Raw genomic sequence first — 18,514 nt, forward strand, 5'->3', positions numbered from 1 at the left:
ATTGTGTACTGCAAGTCAGTGAGATTCTCCTGAGATGTGCATATGCTTAACCTTTGGAATGACCTCTCAGCTCACTTTGAATTCTTTTAGCCATAAATATTTATTTGTACTTAGTATTTCCTCCTTTTGGTCAAGAACTTTTTCCAATTGCATTGCTAACTGGTGCTTGGTAATAATTCCTCAGTACCAGGGAGGCCTGTCCCTGATAGTCATGTCCCATGCCGGGGGAAAGGCAGTGAGCTTATGTGTTGAGTTTGGCTTAGAGAGAGGCCACATTTGAGTAACAAGGACATTTTCAGGAGGTAACTTTTAGGCAATATATATTACTAGGTTAAATTTCCATTTTATAAGAATAAGGTTCATTAGTACAAGCATTAATATAAAGGACCTGGCATATTGGTCTGTCCTCTTTTAATAGGCACTGCCTATGTAGTCTAGAGATTCTTGCCACTATATTAGAGAATGCAGCAGGACTCCTTTGGATGGGAATTTAATATGTTGTTGGTTACTGTGTGGGTCTCCACCCACTGAGATAACACCCCATGACCACATGAACACATGGACAGGGGTTTGATGACTGAAAGGTAAGACCTGTGTGGTCAAAAATGTTGTTAGTGAACAAGTGACTGCTTCTCACTCTCTGATTTCTAGAATTGGGGTAAATGTGTAGACAGAAGAGCTTTGGACTCCCTTTAACAGGTGAGTTAGCACCAGGAAAAAAAGGCAATCCATGGAAATGGAAAATTGAGCTCAGCTCAGAAATATGTGCTACATGCTCCTGTTTGTCAGGCTTTGTGCTAGGAGGTAAGTGGCCAAATGAAACTGAAGTCTTATTTTGTGAGATGAATGGTAGCTTAGGAACATACATAGTTTGGGACATGGGATCTGGATGTTGGCCTAATGTCTCCCCAGAACCTCAGTTCCTGAGAGGAGTCATGGCCTTCATTCATTCATTCATTCATTCATTCATTCATTCATTCAACAAATATATGCTAAGTACTGTTCAAGGGATGGGAACACAGCAGTGAGCAAAGGCTCTGCCTTCCTGCAGCTTTCTTCCCAGTGAAAGAAGTAGATAACGAACAATAAAAAAAAATCATAACTCATGTATTATTTGGTGATAAACTTATGGAGAAAATTTGGATAAGGGAGTTAGGAAGACTTTCGGTAAGGGTGGCTGACTGGGAGCTTCTTTATAAAAGGGTGTCAGCAAAGACCTCTTTGAGAAGGGAAGGAGCCAGGCAGAATCTAGGGAAAAGAACAGTCCAGGCAGAGAAAATAGCAAATACAAAGATGCTGAAGCAGGGAGGTGGGCAGCTAGAGGAATAGTAAGGAGTCCAGCATGGCTAGAGAGGAGGAGAAAATGAAGGGAGGATAACAGGAGATGAGGACAGAGAAGGAGCAGGGTCAGATCAAGTGGTCCTTGTCAGCCTCTGTGAGACTTCTGGCTTTACTGGAACCACTGAAAGTTTCCAAGCAGAGGTGAAATATGATCTGATTTATGCAGGTCACCCTGGCTACTGGGAGTTGACTGTAAACAGGGTAAAGTGGGAGGTGGGATACTCTAGTAAGTAAGCAGTAATCCAGGTGGGAGATGATGGCACCTATTATGGGTTGAATTGGGCCCCCAAGAAGACATGTTCAAATCCTAACCTTCGAGCCTGTGAATATGACCTTATTTAGAAACAGGGGTCTTTGAAGATGTTATTAGTGAGGATGAGAACAGAGTGGAGTAGGGTGGTTCCTAATTCAACATGACTGGTGTGCTTCTAAGAAGGCGAGAATTGAGCATAGACAGACAGACACAGGGGAAAACACTATGTGATGACTGAGGCAGAGATTGAAGTGCAAGGATTACTAGCAACCCACCAGAAGTATGGACGAGGTAAGAAAGGATCCTCCCCTATGGACCTTGAACTTCTAGCCCCCAAAACTGTCCTAAATTTGACTTTTCTGTTGTTTTAAGCCATCCGTTTTGTAGTACTTTGTTATGGCAGCCCTAGGACACTAAGACAGTGTCTTGAAGCCTCAGTGCCATGATATATCACCTATTTCACCTTGAATAAGTTATTTAATCTCTCTGTTCTTCTGGCTCCTCACCTGTAAAATAGGGTAGTATCCATTCTTCATAGGGTTCTTCATAAAGTTGTGGTGAGGATTAAATAACTTGGTACATGCATAGGGCCTGGTACATGGTAAGAGCTCAATAAACATTAGCTATTATTATGCTGATGGTAATGCTGCAAGTGCAGTGTAGTCCATTTGGAGATAGGAAGTCAAGGTCTACAGGGGAAAAGAAGTATCAAGATTGGGGTCATCATCTGGGAGGCCAGTCATGGAGGAGGTCAGGGTCAGCTCTGCATCAGGGATGAGCGGACAGCCCCGGAATAGGCGGGAGCAGCCTTGGCAGCCCAGTCTGTGGGCAGTCCCTCCAGAGGCCATGTGAGAGTCTGCAGTTGGTGGTGGTGGGGGTCATCTGGGTTGTTATCCTGGTGGCTCACTGAATCAGAAACTCCAGGCAAGGGAACTGGGAAATTAGGAAGTGGGTTCAGGGCAGAGCAGAAAGAAGAGATTCACTGAAGGATCAGTCTGAGGCAAGCAGTTGGTGAGTAGGACCCATCAGCTGAAGTACAGCTCAAGAGAAAATGACCAATGCTCATGTCTTATTTCAGGAGCTTCCATCAGCTGCCTGACGAGCAAGCTTCAGCTTCCAACCAGATAGACAGCAGGGCAGCTCCAGCTCCAGGACACCACGTGAGATGAGAAGTCTGGGAGGCAGCTGGGTGGGGTCCGTGATGCAGGGTTGGGGCTGATGCGTGTAAGAGAGTCTAATATCCACAATCAGTTTAAGAGGCTCTAAGAGACCAATAGACATTGAGCAGAAACCACTACTGTAATTGGATTAGAGATAAAACCTCAAGTGACATTTCAAAATGGATTACAAACATCCCTACATCTAAACCAGAGGATGGGGGACAGAAACTGATGAGTTGTGGCCAACTTTTTTGTTTGGAGTATGAAATAGCTAGCACCAAGCACCTATAAGGGTATGTAAGCTAACAAATTTCCCCAGAATGGCATGTTTTCAAATTCTTGGGATCATGCTTTATATATTTCTTCTAATAAACAATGAGATACAATTGATATTCACTTCTTGTGTCGACCTCTAGTAGCCCCTTCTTGTCTTTAGAGACTGTTCACTGTTATTTTTGCTCCATCTAACTTTTTTTTTAAGACTTTTTTTTTTTAATATCTCCCCCTGCCCCCACCCTCATTGTCTGCTCTCTGTGTCCATTCACTGTGTGTTCTTCTGTGCCTGCTTGCATTCTTATCATGCGGCACCGGGAAACTGTGTCACTTTTTTGTTGTTTTTGCATCATCTTGCTGTGTCAGCTCTCTGTGTGTGCAGTGCCCCTCCTGGGTGGGCTGTGCTTTTTTCACGCAGGGTGGCTTTCCTTGCAGGGCACACTCCTTGTGCATGGGTCACCCCTATGCAGGGGACACCCCTGCATGGCACAGCACTCCTTGCATGCAGCAGCACTGCATGTGGGCCAGCTCCACACGGGTCAGGAGGACCTGGGGATTGAACCCTGGACCCTCCATATAGTAGGTGGATGCTCTATCTGTTGAGTCACAACCGCTTTCCCTTCTAACAAGCTTGATTATCTGACTCATGAGTGAGGAACCCGAGGGGACTTGTCAAAAAACAGGCAATCAACAACCAACCAGGGAAGTGGATTTGGCTCAAATGATAGAGCATCTACCTACCACAGGGGAGGTCCAGGGTTCAAACCCATGGGCCTCCTGACCCATATGGTGAGCTGGCCCATGTGCAGTGCTGCTGCACAGAAGGAGTGCTGTACCATGCAGGGGTGTCCCCTGTGTAGGGGAGCCTCACGCACAAGGAGTGCGCCCCACAAGGAGAGGTGCCCTGCGTGAAAAAAAGAGCAGCCCACCCAGGAGTGGTGCCACACACACAGAGAGCTGACATGGCAAGATGATGCAACAACGGCAACAAAAAGTGACACAGATTCCTGGTGCCGCTGACAGGAATGCAGGCAGACACAGAAGAACACACAATGAATGACACAGAGAGGAGGCAACGGGGGGGGTGGGGGGGTGGGGGTGAGAAATAAATAAAATTAAAAAATAAGTCTTAAAAAAACAACAACCAAGCAACAAACAACAACCAACTGAAAATCAACCAACCAACCAATAAGCAACCCAACCAAACTATATATTCTGCACAGTTCCAGCATGCGTGGCTCTAGCCTGGCTCCCTTGTCTTAGCTTGTGTTGCCTCCTGCCCTGTGTTTCAGCCAATTAAGGAAACTTGCTGTGCCTGCCTCTTGCCTCTGCCAATGCTGGAGGCTTCTCCTGGAAGGGTTGCTATAGTGTTTTACATTTGCCTAGCACTTACTAATTGGTGTGAAATTTAAAAGAAATGATGCACATGTGAGTGTTTTGCAAACTGGACAGCTAACATAAACATGAAGCAGTATGTGATTCTGTGTGTGTGTGTGAGAGGAGGGAGAGGACTCAAAGCCTTAGAGCTTTTCCTCTTGGGGCATTGATCACAGAGTCTTACACTATTGTTTCAGATAATATGTAAATGTTATCCCCTTACTAGATTTGAAGCTCCTTTGAAAGGAGGGTCCTGGACTTAAGTATTTGTCTTGATAACCCCATAGTCAGAAGCTTAGCCAGAGGAAAAAGTGGGGATGGCAAGGGGTAATAAGAAATGGGTCAAAAGGTTACAGTAGGTTCCAAAGCCACTAGCTCCACCACAACCCCCAGACTTAGACCTCATAATGATAGAACCTGGCCTTGCTTTTGTTCCATCATTAAACAGAGCAAGGTGCTCAGTAAACAGTTGTTGGAAACGTATTTCTCTCCGCACTCTCCCCTGTTTTTCTCAAGTTCCACCATCACCTTCTCTACACACCTCCATCGCTGGTTCCCTCTGGCCAATCCCACACAAAGTGTCAAGACTAGTCTCCCCAAAGCCGTGTCTGGTCCCAGACATTCCTTCCTTGAAGTCTGAGGGCCCTGCGAAGCGAGTCTTAATTCTGTGCACGCTCTTACTTCAGGCTCCCCAATAGGTCCTGTCCTGTGCTTTCCTCTGGGCACTCCCTGTTCCCTCAGGTGGGGGGAATGGAGGCAGGACAGGGAGCAGCCGGGCAGAGGGGTCTGGGTACAGGGGCCCGGTGGCCACCAAGGCAGGCTCGTCCTTCTCGTTCTTAGCACAGCCTGTCCTATTACTCTGGGCCACTTTTGGTCAACAGGGGAAAGAAGACAATGTCTGTCGGCTACAAAATGAACTTGCCAGGAAAGGAATGTTATTGTCAAGTGTTCTCAGAGGGCAAGACAAACAAAGAAGGTGAAAACCTGGCTTTAATATCAGGCGCCCTTAAGGAGGGATGCTTTCCACTTGTCCCCACTCACTTTTCCAGGATTAGCTTGGCCTGTTCTCTCAGCGCCTGCATTAGGGTCTCCTGACCGAGGAGCCAGTAGGGGAGCAGAGGCTGCTGGGATTCAGGCTGCCAGGCCTGGCTCCGCGGCAAGCCCGAGCGCCTGTGGCAGTGCTGGCTGCTGGCTGTGCCCATTCAGCAGTGGCATCCCGGTCTCCAAGGAGGCGCACACGTCAACACAGGACCTTCGGCTTCTTGCCCTCTCGGCAGGCAGAAGTGTCCCATAGCAACTGGAGCTGTGATCTGCATATGACAGCACATTGCATCTATTCAGGACTTTTTTTTCCCTTGCTTTCTTTCAAAAGGCTTGCCCTATATCCAAGTTCCCTGTGAGCCACATACAATGAAAACAGCAGTTGACAGGTTCCCTGAAATCCGAGTGCATCCAAGGGGAGAAAGAGAGCGCTCATTACTGAAACACAAAACGAGCCCCTTTCAAGGCGCGGCTAGTCGGTCCTTCAGTTCGCTGCTGCTGACCCCACTGCCCTTTGGAGCACAATGAGCAGAGCGAGGAGAGGGAGAGGGAGGTCTTCGCTCCTTAAGTTGCCAATTGATCACCCTCCTAACCCCTTTGGGGGCTTCTTCGCCCAAACAATTCGAGTGACAGAGGTCAGGGCCCCAGCCCATTTCTCTGGGGAGACCTTACTCTGCCCATGGGGACTTTCCCAGGTAAAACAAAGACAAGCCCTAGAAGCCTTAAACAAACTCCTGCTGATGACGCCGAGGGGAAAGGGAGAAAGTGGAAATTAGAGGTGCCCAGAACCACAACCCTGGGCCTCCCCTTTTATCCAGGCAGACCCCCACACCCTTTACACGCTCTGGGATCAGGCCACGCACTGCTGGAGCCCAGGCAGCTCCAAGCTCCAACATGGCAGCCCGGATCACCTGGCAGCTGGGCTGGGAGGGAAAGTCAAGCAGCAGCGGGAAGCTGCTCTTCTACCTTTGCCCACACAGGTTTAGCTGACGAACCCGGCTTCTCATACCTGAAACATCAGAAGAAGATAAGACTAAAGGAAGAAGAGGAAAAATTCTTATGAGGCAGGGCCAAACAGCGCGCGCTTCAAAGGAACCTGCAGGGAACTGCTGCCCATTCCCAAGGTTGCACGGAGGGAGCTCCCAAGGCTCTGACTACACGGCTTGAATGGAATGTCCCGTTGTGCACAGAGCAACACGGGGTACTGTAGGTGGAAAAACACACCAGGATGCTATGATGTGCCCTCACCCAACCCTCAGAAGATCACGGGAGGGCCAAGTAGGGTGGGGTTCTCTCCTTTCATTTCTGATTCCAGAAGTACTGAGAGCAAGCACACAATCCCATTGGGCCAATGATCTGGTATAAAGTTTTTGGGGGACTACAGACAATCATTTAACCTTTGAGCTTCAGGTTTTATTATCAGGGATCAAACTGTACCTCCTGGAAGTCTCTAAGTATGCCGTACTTTCATTTCCCCCTGCCTTTGCCCACAGCATGTCCTTTTTGCTGTTTTGCCTTCCCCTGACTTGCCTACCTGGCAACTTCAGCTTATCCTTCAGGCTGCATATCAAGTGCCATTCTTTATACATGCTCATATTTTAGCACTTTTCATGTTGAATTATGGTGATCTGTTTACTTATTTTCTATGTCACAAGACTAATTTCTTTGCCAGTAGCATCAGCTATTTTATTTATTTCGGTGTTCCTGGTAATTAACACCTAGTAGCTTTTGAATAATCATCTGAAGAATTAAACTGAGTCACGATAAGGATAATCATTTCTTTTTTGGGTCCTGAATTGGGATGGAATACAATGTGAACTGGGCTCCTGACATTATGCAATATGGCAACCCTGCTTAGGGAACTCTTATCATGTGCTAGGCACAACAGGCGGATCCAAGTACTAGGAGTTTCCACTCTAGTTACAGAGACAGAGCTGACATAGAAGGGGGCTATAAGGACTCAGCCAAGGTAGCCCAGCCTGTGGGTACGGCAGGGAGAGATATGTGTACTTTAGCCACTGGGGAAGGCTTTGTGAAGAAGATGGACCCTGCACTATCCGTGATGACTTGGGTAGAAAATAGAATGATAAAGAGAAGGTTTGAGCCCAAATAGGCTCAAAAGCAAGCATATTGAGAAAGGAGTGACAAGAACACACAGAAGTGACAATACACTACGTGGCCTGACCAGAAATGGCAGAAGGGAGTAAGCATTGAAGAGTCACGAGAAATTAGGTTGGATGAACAAGGTGGGCCAGATAATGAAGAATCTTGAAAACCAAGCAGAGAGGTTGGGACTTGATGTGGGAAGGCACAGGAAGGTCTTGGTTCTGAAGTTAAGAAGTGATATGATGAAAATAGGGGATTTAGAAAAGGAGTCTGATGAATATTCAGAGAAGATTAGGACATGCACCCAGTCAGCAAGGCACCAGGTAAGTTTTTCCCAGCTCTGCAGGTGGATCCTACGATTCCATGACTATCTGTGCACAGAGCCATGGAAGAGGACAGCTGATCTGGCAGCAGTGGGCAAGCACCTACGGTGCTCTAGGAGTAGGAGCCTTCTACAGATGGATCAACATCACATGGTGAGTGAAGTCTGGTATAAGGGGCAAGAAAATAGACATACTCCCATCCCTCATGGGGCTAACATTCTAGTAAGAAACCCTGTGCCATTAGTTTTTCCTCAGGTATAAAGAAGGGTAAGTCCTAGAACTGTTTAATTTGAAGAAGATAGGAAAGAAGGGTGACAAAAGCAATGGAAGCTGTTGTCCAAAATGCAAGCAGTTAGTACCAAGAAGAGGAAGCAAGCTTATTTTGTTCTGGAAGGGCAGTCCTCAAATTTCTATCCCAACATACCCAAGGGATACAGACAGATACACTCCACTCAGAAAGAATGGCTTGTGGCCAGGGTGGTGCTAGGGAGGGATGGGAGAGGTGAAATTCCCCCAGGAAGACACCCCTATATACTCCCCCGTCTGCACCGGGTAACCTGATGGGGTGAGAGACACAGGGAAGCTGCTGGTTCCCCTGAGCACATTCTCCAAAATATAGAATGTTTAAAAAAATATAGAATGCTTGAAAAGAACAATGTTTAACAAAATAATATTTTGACATGAAGATGTTAAGACCATCATGAAAATACACTAAGGAATGAAGAGTGAAAGAAGAGTCAGTTTACCCAATAGGTCATCAAAACATTAGTGATCAGGCCATGGGATGTCAAAAGAATGATGGGGTGTGGGAGGTATCCCCCTTCGTGTTCCTGCTCTACCTGATACTGAAATCTGGCTATACTTCTGCCCAGCTCTTGAGAATTATTGCAAAACTCAGTCAATGGATCAAAATCATAGAGTGGAAAATCCCATCTCAATAGAAGAAAGAAATTCCTAAGGATGATAATTTTCAAAGAGTGGCTCAAGCTTCTTTGCAAAGTAGAGAGCCCCCCATCCCTGAAGCATTCAAACCCCAGGAAGGTCATCTGTTTGAACCTCCTTTAACAGGAGGGATGGTGGACTCCATGACCAATCAACACCCTTCCAATGCTCTGAATCTTAGATTCTTTTAATGAAGGCAGAGATCTAAAGAGTAGGAGAAGGAATCTGAAGATCCTCCCCCATCCAGAACTCAGGGAAAAACCTCAGCAACAAACATGGGATCCCACAGGCTGATTCTTAAAACTGGATCTCCATTACCAGGGGCTTAGCAGTCAGAGGCATTTTAAAGATGGCTGAAACTAAGATGGGAGAAAGTGGGGAGGCCACAAGAGATGGTTGCCTGAGATTAGGCAAAGTTTGCTCTCGAGGGCTGTGCAGAAATTCCAGAACAGAAATGCCTGCCTCTGTGAGAGTCTGATCCCATTTGCCCCAGGGTTATGATGAGACTCCTTGGATTATTGAACAAAGGCTCTAAATCATCTTTTGAATGAGGAAGCATGGCTCCTCCAGGAGGGCCTTAGATGGGCCCTCCATAAGGCAGTGTCCCTCACAGCTGGCCCTGGTGTGAATGCCACTGACTTCAAAGGTGCTTGTTTCCCTTAGATCCACATCAAGGACTGGAATGAGAAAAGGGTCTCTGACCTGACTGTAGTGAGGGTTGGGACCACTTTGTGTTGTGTATGTGGGGGCAAGCGGATTTTTCCTGTCACGACTGTGTTTTCAGAATATCTGAAAGTACCTTTGGAATTAGAGCCCTGAGAGGCTGGAGCCTGGCCCTGGGCAGGGAGAGGTTGTGTTCACCCAGGGGAAACCTGGTGGCCCATGGTTAGGGCACTCACCAGGGTGCAGGGCTGGGCTCTGATTTTCAGAGGCCTGGCTCTAACTGGAAGTGCCTACCGAGCTCTCCCATTGGAAGACATCTACCTGGAGGCCAAAATCTTATTCTCAGACCCATAATCTGCCTTGTTCTCAAGGTTTTCCAGTCTAGCTTCAACCCAAGCTGATAACCTAGACCATTCCCAGCCTGAATCCAGCCTTCTTCTGGTTCTGGGGAGGGTGCCTTGTGGTGGTGGTGAGCCATGTGGGAGACAGGGGGATATCCACCCACCCTTAGGTTAAGGCGGCTGGGTGCTGCTCGTGGGAAGCTGATGAACTCTGTGGCTGTAAATAAAGTTTGGGGAAAGCTCCTCCAACCCGAGCACCCCCCTTGGGCCTAGATCTGGCCATGCCACCGGGAAAGGGGCACACATCACATGCTTGCTCTGGGTTGCATCGCCCAGCTCCAGAGGGCTCTCGTTAGCACAAAGGGCCACAGCAGTGCTAAAGCAGGCCGGCCGTGACCTCTCCTGAAAGGAGCCCGGCCAAGCCTTGGGCCAGTACCCACAGACCGAAAAGGAGACAGGGGGCGTTGACAAGGGAAAAAATGAGACGCACGGAGATTGGAACCAGAGCGATATTGGCTTCAGCGGGCCTTGCTTCAGGCATTCTCAGCCATTCCCTGTAGGTCCTGAGGTTTAGGAACCCCGTGAAGGACAATCGGGCACCACACTGATCACGGCCTAACTTCCCACCAAGGCACGATGGCCCTTTCCTGCCCCTGACACCAGGCAGGGCAAATGCGACAAATTATCCCGGCCTCTCTCCAGTCCACCCAGAGTGTGCAGGGTTGGAGCCTGCTTCCCAGATGCAGCCAGCTGTTCTGAAACAGGTTTGGGAAAGTGATCTTTGGCATGTAATGAAAAGGGGGTATGTGTGTGTGCGTGGGGGGGGGGGCAGCAAGAGTTCTCTATCAGGGCCAATATTATTTTTAATTGCCGAGCGTCGGCCTGCGGCTGTTACTTGAGGCTAAGAGCACAGGTTGGCCAGGGATCGGAAACCAGCTTCCAGGGGAGGCAAGAAAGCGCCGTCCAAGAGCTGTTCATTACCAAGCTGTCGTTTCTCATGGAAAATCAGGTTACGCCTCAGAGTTTATACAGTCCTCTCCCCACCACCTCTCCCTTTCTTCCCCATTTAAAAAGGAAAGAGTGAATTTGAGCAATCTGGGAATTTTGGTTCCTGAGTACCCTCCCCGCTCCAAGCATGACCAATGGCCCATTTTTCAAGCCAAATCTCACCCGTTGCAGGCAGCTGTCAGGAAACCACAGAAGGTGCTTGAAGGAGCACAAGAAATAGCTGGTTCTAATCTGGAGAAAAAAATGAATTAACAAGGCAGCTACTTATGGAAGAATGTTTTCTTTTCTGCAGCCCCAGCCTGCATATTTTCACAGCGTGTGTACTCTGTTACCTTGTCACTTCCTTGTTTTCTTTGGGTAAATAACTGGGCTCTGGACTGAGGGGAAAGAAGAAAGAGAGAGAGAGAGAGAGAAAGAAGAGAAGAAAGAACAAATGAACAAACACACGCAGCTCTCAGGTCTCCCTGGGCAGGCCGGCCTGTGGCCGAGCTGAGAGGAGCACGAGCAGGCACTGAGGGTAAGACAGGTCCAGTTCAAACCAAGCGTGGCCCATTCCGGATGGGGTTTTTCCTTGAACTCTCCCGGTAATGGTGTGGGAGTCAGAGGAGGGAAGGAGAAAACTGCTCGGCTCAGCCTCAGCGTTGGCAGGCCCCGAGACTGGGGGAAATAAAGAACTTTTCTCCTTCGCCAAGTCACATGTGAACCCTTCTCTGAACCTGACAGAGTCAACAAGGCATACTGAGGCCTTTCTTCCCGCCTCTGCCTTCCGACCGGCCAGGGCCAGGGGCCAGAGTGGGGGGGGTCTGGTCTCATGGCGCCCCATTGTGAGGCCGGGTGGGAGCCAGGTCCCTCCCTGGAACTCAGGGGCGGGTCTTCTGCAGGGACACGTGGGCAGCGTTTGGATTTGTAGGCTGTGGTCTCCATCTAGAAAATGCCCAGATGTTCTTTGGGTTACCGTCTTCCAGAAATGTTTCGTTCTTTCTCACATACCTGGCCTTGGAACGCTCGCCTTGTGATACCTGGAGCACAGGGCAGAAACCGACCCTGGTTTCCTTGCCAAGATGCCTTTTCGTTGTGCCCTGTTGATGGGGGTGCAGGGGGGTGAGTAGATTGTGGGTGAACATCTGGTTACCCTGAGAAATCGGGGTCTCTAGCTTAAAGCTACAGCAGCTCTTATTTCCTTTGATTCCTCACAGCGGATCCTTAGAACAGAGCCCCAGTAATAATTTTGACCCCTCTTTGCTCCTAATATTGCCCAGCACGTAAAAGGAGTTGGTTTTCCATGCTCCACGACCACCCATGGATGCCGGTTCCACCTCACGTGGGGAACCTGAGTCAGAGTGTAGTCAGAGGCTATGGCCAGCACAAAAGCCCCATGATCGGCATGGCAGAGGGTTAAGTGGCTCCGCTGGTGCCCGCACATGTGTGCATTTCCTTTCTCCATCTGCTCAGGAGCCTTTGATTCCAACCTTGGATTCCCTATTGCACCTTGTAGATCACACTGCCTTCGTCAGGCAGAGGTTTGGAATTCAAAACTGGAGTTTTTGGTTGCAAAAGTCTGGCCCCCATCTGTTGAGCAGTTCTTTGAGCATCATGGGTGGTGGAAGCCCTCGGAATGGCCAGTCGAGGCTATTGCAAGCATTGCCTCTTCTGAGCTGGCACTCGCAGGGTGTCAGGGGCTTTCTGAGGGAGAAAAGGGGAAAGCAAAAAGCTAGCTAGGAGCTGGAAGACAAGGACATTCATGGACTATCCAACTGTTCACGTAGTTCTAGAAGAGGCAGCTTTGGAATGTGTTCTGGGCAGATGGGAGCAACTGTGAGAATAAAGAGGAACATCGAGCCCCCACTGCTTTCGGGACTGCTTTAAGTCCTCTGCACATGTTATCTCAGTCAGTCCTCTCCATAACCCTCTGAGGTGGGTTCTCTTGTCTTCCTTTCCCAGATGTAGAAACTGAGGCTTAGAGATAGTATGTAGCTTGCTTGAGGTCACCCAGAGAGACGCGCTAAGTTGGGACCCACCACAGGCAGCCTGATTCCAAAGCTGGGATTTGTATTCCCCAAGCTGTGCTGCCTCACAGGGGAAAGCTGGAGGCGTTTGGGAATTAAGGAATTTAATGGCACTCCCTCTCTCTGACTTGATCACTTGTCCCCAGATCTAGGAGAAGGCTTGACTAGCAACCAGACTGGCAGCAGAAGATTCAAACATCTCTGTGACCACCATCACTCATCAGTGTTTCCACATGGACCCCTGCAGCTGCTAGTCCAGGGATTCTAAACAAAGGGTCTGTGAGCTTGAATTTAAACTCAAAACAACATTATTCCTGTGGGGATGTGTTGGTGCGGGTGTGATATATTTATTAAATAATCACAGTGTAGTGTGGACTTAGTAAGGGTACGTGATGTTCACTTGACTGGCAAAGGGGTCTGTGGAACCAAAGAGGTTAAGAACCCCTGTAGCTAGTCCATGAGCTTGACATGTGGACCTTCCCTTCCTCCACCCTCTTCTTCCCCTCCTGGTTTGTATTTGGTCAAGCCTGTACCCTGGCACATCTCGTCTTCAATCCTCCTACATGTCTTAGATAGTGCTTTGCAGAGAAAAGGCCCTCCATAAACCTGCCAGATCAAGATTTAAGCCATACTTCACCAAGGGTGGCTTCTAGAATCAGAATCTCTCTGGGCACCAGAATCTCCTGAGGTGCTTCAAGAAGGCAGATTCTCAAGCTCTGATAGAGAATAACCTGGATAAAATTTTCAGTTTTAATAAGCTCCCCTGGGGATGCTGATGCTCTCTAAAGTTAGGCTTTTATATGAATTAGGATATGTTGAACAAAAAGCTAGGCTTGGTCAAACAGAAATCAGCCAGCCCCCCCCCTGAGCTCTGCCTCTTGCCCCTTGGCGGTTGTGGAGGCGGGCACAGTGCAAACAGCTCTGAGAGCCCTTGGGTCCAGGCACTGGTGGTGTCAAAGGGGGTGAAAAGAGGTGAGGAGCGGCAGAGGGAGGTGTGGGAGGCTGGGCAATATTTCTAGCAGCCCATTTGGAACTCCTACATGGGCAAAGGCCTTGGCAAAAACATTCTCCAGCCAAGGTTCCAAGGTGAATGTTTCCAGGACCCGATTTCAAAAGGCTTTCCTGGATCTGGCCCGTGTCCTGCTGGGAAGCAGTGGCCCTTGTGTTCCCTGCTGGATGATCCCAGCAGGCAGGATGAGAGAAAATTATGTCCTAGGGTTTTCAGATGCGAAAGCAACCAGGCTTGAAAGGTGGGGAGAGCAGGGTGGAGCTGGAGAAGGAGGCAGCCCGGGGTGGAGAAGGAGAGGCGGGTGAGACCCCTTCAGGGGTGAGACAGCCCCTGAAACGCCGCCGAGGCACCCCCGAGGCCCTGGATGATTCATGAAAGATCCCAGGCAGCCCACTCTGTCCAACAAATGAGAACTAAGATTTTGGTCTGCTTGAAGTTCAAGAAATTTTTTTTTTAAATCCTTTCTAAAATTGAAAAAGGAAGGCTTTCCCCCCCCCCCCCCCGCCCTTTTTTTTTTTTTTTAACCTCACCCATAACTCCAAAACAACTGAACACAAAGTACTTTAAACTTGGCTTATGGCAAGACCTCCATGAAAAAGAATTCCTCAGCTCATTTGAAGGGAAAACAGTGCTATTTTCGTGATCACCTATAACATCTGTTCATTTTCAGCAGAAGTAACTAAAAAATCTGATTGTTAGTGGGAAAAGCGGGGCAAGGAGGAAATGGAGAAGGGCAGTGAGGTTGAGTGGAGAGCTTCTTTACTGGAAACATGGAGGTGTGACTTCTACTTCCAGAACTGTCTGTGCTCACAAGGCTTGGGAGAATCCACTTTTTGTCTCCGGCTCGTGGTTTTCTCATCCAGAACAAAGTAGGGATGAACTCTGGGCGCCCGCAGAGTTGCTGCTCTGTGGAGCTGGGAACTCTTGGGGCAAGTACACAGGGCCTCTGTCTATCTGCCTGCTCGTTTTCTGTTGTTTTTTTCTTTTCAGGGGTCCAGCCTGGGGCAAGTTCATGTGTCCCTGGCAAAGACAGACCTTTCCCACAAATCTCTTTGGTGGGAAAACACAGAAAAAGAATTAGGCCAGTTAGGCTAGCCTCTTCCTAGATTGATAAAATTAGGGCATTCCTCAGAATTGCTTCTGTAATTTGCATTTATATGATGTTTCTCAATGTATAGTATTTATACTGGTTATGCAGCCATGGACAATGAGCTTTTGACTTGTGCCCATCACAGAACGGAAGGGAAGCAAAACGTTTATGTCAGAGTCAGGCTTGCAGCTGCCACAGCCCCCAGCTCTTGGTCTCTTTCCCTGACTCCCTCTGTCTCTCTCAACTGCTTCCAACTGAAACCGACTCTTGAAAGGTTACAGAGGCTCCTGTACCCCCCATTCCTCCAGAGTGAAGGCCGTGGGCCGAGGCCGAGCTTGATCACCTGGCAGTGAGGAGCCAAGAGATGACGATGCTTACAGCCTTCTCGCCCCACTCCCTCCCAGCACCCGCATGCACGAGCTGCTTTGAGCTCTCAGAGTGGCATGCATTTAAGGTCAGAATGTTTCTAGATCAGAGGTCCTGCTGCTTTCTTTTCTTTTTTTCTTTTTTTTTACTTTAATGGTACACAAGAGGAATTCTCACCCCCAACCCCCTGGAAACACACATCTTTTAAAAATTTGCACCTTTTTTCAGGCTGGTTTCCTATGGTGAGGGGGAGGCTAGGAAATGCCCAATAAATCATCGCTCTGTCCTCACTCAGTTGAAAGGCAGGAAATGCAGAGAACAATCTCTTTACCTTTTCCACTTTGCATATAACAAGAGCTATCAGGTCTTGTTCCTTTGAAGGGCAGGGCCCTCTGATGGGGCATTAACTCTTCAGGGCCACTGGCCTGTCTAGGGATGGGAGCCATGGCGCAGGCACATTTGGAATATCAGCTGCCACCTCTACCAGCCCCTTGGATGGGCAAGCCAGGGGCTCATGTGCAGGCCATTGCTGTGTGTAGCATAAAAAGAATTGTAATCACCATTTCTTGTCTTTAAGGAGTGTACAATCTAGTTAGGACAGCAGCTAAGTCATGTACTTCAAGATAATGGCCCCATCCAAGGACAGTTTGTGAAAAATGTCCAAGGAGAAGTGAGGTGGTGTGGGAAAGAGCAGAAAACACTTCCTAGTGGCCAGCAAAGCCTTCTTGGGAGAGGAGAAGGAGGCTCTGGGTTGAGGTTTGAAGTCTAGGGTTTTGGAATATAGAAAGAAAGAAGAATGGTGGGGGGCGGGGTGGCAGACAGGAAGGCACCCTGCTTATTCAGGGTACAGTGGAGAAGGTTGGGGGGGCAGAGGGAATCGAGGCTGGAAAGGTAAGTAGGAGCCCTTCTCTGGGAGGCCTTGAGGGAAGTTGATGGTGGTGGAGGATGGACATTGAAATTGTGCCTGGGGAAACGGACTTGGCCCAGTGGTTAGGGCGTCCGTCTACCACATGGGAGGTCCGTGGTTCAAACCCTGGGCCTCCTTGACCCGTGTGCAGCTGGCCCATGTGCAGTGCTGATGCGCGCAAGGAGTGCGCCCCGCAAGTAGAGCTGCCCAGCGCGAAAGAAAGTGCAGCCTGCCCAGGAATGGCGCCGCCCACACTTCCCCTGCAGCTGAAGACAACAGAGGCGGACAAAGAAACAAGATGCAGCAAATAGACACAGAGAACAGACAACCGGGGGAGGGGGGAGAATTAAATAAATAAATAAATCTTTAAAAAAAAAAAAAGAAATTGTGCCTGTAACCTGCAGGAACTGGGCTGGCCCTCCTGAGAGGTGGCTTCCACTGGACTTGCACTCAAAGAAACATGTGCAATTGCAAATGCCTTGCAGCCTAATGTGACCTCTGCTGTGGGTATTTTGAAAGAGGCCATGCAGAGGTTTCCGAAGGTGCATTTCACAGCAAACCTTTCCCTAATCCTCCCTCAGGTTTCATATACTAAAATTATCCTTCCTGCTCTTCCTTTCTCTCAGTCTCTTTCTAGTCACCTCTCCTTCTCAGGTCCCCCCAGTCCTGAGGTCCCTTCCGTGCAGTGCACTCTGCTCTCCCGACCCTCTCTACGTACCCACCACCTCCTTGCACGTGTTGTTCAGGTGATCCTCTCCTCTCAGGCCGCCCTGGTGTGGGCTAGGTGTGCTCTGCTCCACATGACTAGTCCCCTGGGTATCCTGAAGCTCAAATTCTTCTCTTGCTCTGGTTTTTAGGGATAATCTGAGAGGGAGAGTGGGCTGGATCTGCAGGGCGGGAAAGGAAGCTGAAGAGGCTAGAGACAGGAGAGCGGTTAGGAGGCTGTGGGCTCCAGGGAAGGGGCCTGAGCAAGATCCTGGAAGGAAGAGGCTCTACCAGTCAGTCAGGCAGGCATCGGGGTTGCCCGCACGAGGCTGGGTCCGATAATGTCATGTTTGAGCTCTGACTGCCTCACCTGACTGTGGGACACATTTTGTTCAGCACGACCTCTCCGGTGTGTTTGCACGTGGCAGACATTCAATCCAGATTCAGTACTCAGGTACTGAATAAATGAACGTCACGATGAATAAAGGAGCGTGTAAATGCCCCGGCTGAAGAGAAGGGACCCTTCTCAATGCCACAGCAGGTCAATGTCCCAGGAAATACCTGCAGTGCTGCCCACGAGACGGGGACTCCGGCAGGTGGGAGGGAGGCAGCTTGGCTCCAGGTGGGTCCCTCGTGCCTGTCTAGTTTCCTCACATACAGATCCCACTAGGGAGGGACCGTGGACCACAGAGGCAAAGTCCTCAGACGTCCTGAGTACGGTAGCCTTCCCCCAGCTATGTAGACAGGGCACTGTGCCTCCTCCAGCCTGTGACCCACCTGCTTCTCCTCTGGGTCCACATGGTATTTGCTCCCTGCAGTATCTGCTTCGTGGACTGGAGGTTAAGGCTTAATGTATTATCTATGTGTTAAAACTATTCTAATTTTGAAGGATGACTGTGCTGAGAAGATAACATTTAATGCAGGAGAAAGGAAGGAGAGAGAGAGAGAACCAGCACATATCGCCTCCCTTTAGGAACCAGTCACTGTGCTAGCACTCTTAAAAATAATCTTTCTGTTGCAGGGTCAGATGCTGGACTTTAGATATCCTGCCTTAACCTACTGAATGTACTGGGGGAGAGTGTGAACTACAGGGTGAACTATCATCTATGTGGTGCAGCAGTGCTCCAAAAGTGTTCACCAAGTGCGATGAGTGCCACAATGACGGAGGAGGTTGTTGGTGTGGGAGGAGTGGGGTTCAGGGGGTAGGGGGTACATGGGAACCTCTTATATTTTTTAATGTAACATTTTTTGTGTGTGATGTATATATCTTCAAAAAAATTCAATTTGCAAAAATGATGGGTGGGGGGTGGGGAGTGGGGTATATGGGAGCCTCTTATGTTTTTTAAATGTTTTTTAATGTAACATTCTTTGTGATCTATTAACTTTAATTTAAAAAAGTGTAAAAAAAAATCTTTCACTTACTCTGATCCCTACCACCGTTCATTCAACAATTACTTTTTGAGTAATATTTAAAAAAAAAAAAAATTACTTTTTGAGCAGCCACTACGTTTCAGGCGTGTTGTAGGCATGGAGAAGTAGCAGGGAGCAAAACAAACTTCCTGTCTTATCACACATTCTGGTGGAGAAAACAAACAATAAACAG

At 48.6% G+C, this 18,514-nt stretch overlaps 2 long non-coding RNA genes across 3 annotated transcripts; one reads left to right on the top strand and one right to left on the bottom strand.

Annotated features, from left to right (window-relative positions):
• Nucleotides 1-5,376: 5,376 nt before the first annotated feature.
• Nucleotides 5,377-11,139, bottom strand: LOC139438647 (uncharacterized). The gene is made up of 2 exons (XR_011648314.1): nucleotides 10,991-11,139; nucleotides 5,377-5,714 (listed from the first exon to the last, which is right to left on the bottom strand). It is a non-coding gene; the product is annotated as an uncharacterized lncRNA (long non-coding RNA).
• Nucleotides 11,022-18,104, top strand: LOC139438646 (uncharacterized). Of its 2 annotated transcripts, none has more exons than XR_011648313.1 (3): nucleotides 11,022-11,345; nucleotides 12,981-13,109; nucleotides 17,933-18,104. It is a non-coding gene; the product is annotated as an uncharacterized lncRNA (long non-coding RNA). The 2 variants fall into 2 exon arrangements; XR_011648312.1 differs by lacking the exon at nucleotides 17,933-18,104 and adding an exon at nucleotides 15,242-17,914.
• Nucleotides 18,105-18,514: the final 410 nt, after the last annotated feature.

The sequence above is a fragment of the Dasypus novemcinctus genome, chromosome 3 (assembly GCF_030445035.2).
Source record: "Dasypus novemcinctus isolate mDasNov1 chromosome 3, mDasNov1.1.hap2, whole genome shotgun sequence".
Taxonomy (NCBI): domain Eukaryota; kingdom Metazoa; phylum Chordata; class Mammalia; order Cingulata; family Dasypodidae; genus Dasypus; species Dasypus novemcinctus.